Source organism: Nanorana parkeri, unplaced genomic scaffold (genome assembly GCF_000935625.1).
Source record: "Nanorana parkeri isolate BGI_ZX_2015 unplaced genomic scaffold, ASM93562v1 scaffold103, whole genome shotgun sequence".
Lineage (NCBI taxonomy): Eukaryota > Metazoa > Chordata > Amphibia > Anura > Dicroglossidae > Nanorana > Nanorana parkeri.
Window position 1 is genome coordinate 1,223,170 of NW_017306371.1, and position 1,005 is coordinate 1,224,174.

The following is a 1,005-nucleotide window of genomic DNA, read 5'->3' on the forward strand; positions in this document are numbered from 1 at the left end:
TGTGTCCTCAATTTCTTTTTCTATTTTAAAAGGGAAATATCAGGGGGCTTTTTAGACCCCTAATATTTCCCCAAAGCCCCCCAAGAGTAAAAAAAAAAAAAATAATAAATAATGAAAATAAAATAGTACAAAATAAATTAAAAAAACGTTGTTTTTTTCTTGCCTCGGGCGCAAAAGGAGCTGGCTACGGCTTTGCTCCCGTGGTGCTCATGCGGCTGCCGGATGAAAGTGTCAGACGCTGCAGATGGAAAGGTGCAGGACACCCCATGTGCAACGTCGGCCACACGAGCACCACGGTAGGACAGGACGCCAGGACATGTAGGGCGCACTGGAATGTAAGCCGGCCGACTCCCTGCGTTCAGGTGCGGGAGGGGGTGTGGAGCTGTATTGAAGTCAATGGCATCGCCCACAGTGTGATCGCCCGCACTCAGAAAGCAGGCACATTAGTGCCTGCATTCCGGTCCCGTGTGATCTGCAAAAATAGGGCTTGCAGCATTTTTGCGGATCGCACTGGACTGGAACACAGGCACTAATGCAGGCGATCGCACTGTGGGCGAGGGGCCTGCCTGCGGTGCCATTGACTTCAATGCACCGCCACGCCCCCTCCCGCCCCTGAATGCAGGTGTTTTTTTGTTGGTAGATCTCAATGAGCTCGTCATTTGAAAAGTAGATCTCCAGACGAAAAATAGTGGGCGCCCCTGTCATAGATCATGGGCTGCCCCTGGTCACTAGAGACGTTTACAGCTCCTGAGGAGCACAAAACATATACTTCTCATGGATACTGGTCTGCGAATGCTCTGGGACCACATTGTAACCCCTCATTTGCTGGACAGAAGGAGGCAGCGTGCTGCATATCTAGACTGTGGAGCTCGGAACAGATCCAAGGTTGCAGATCACAATATAATTAGGTGCTTTTCTTGTGATTTCAGATTACATCTCAACATGTCATTTTGTAATTAACATGGGATATAGATATATATATATATATATATAATATGGACGTGG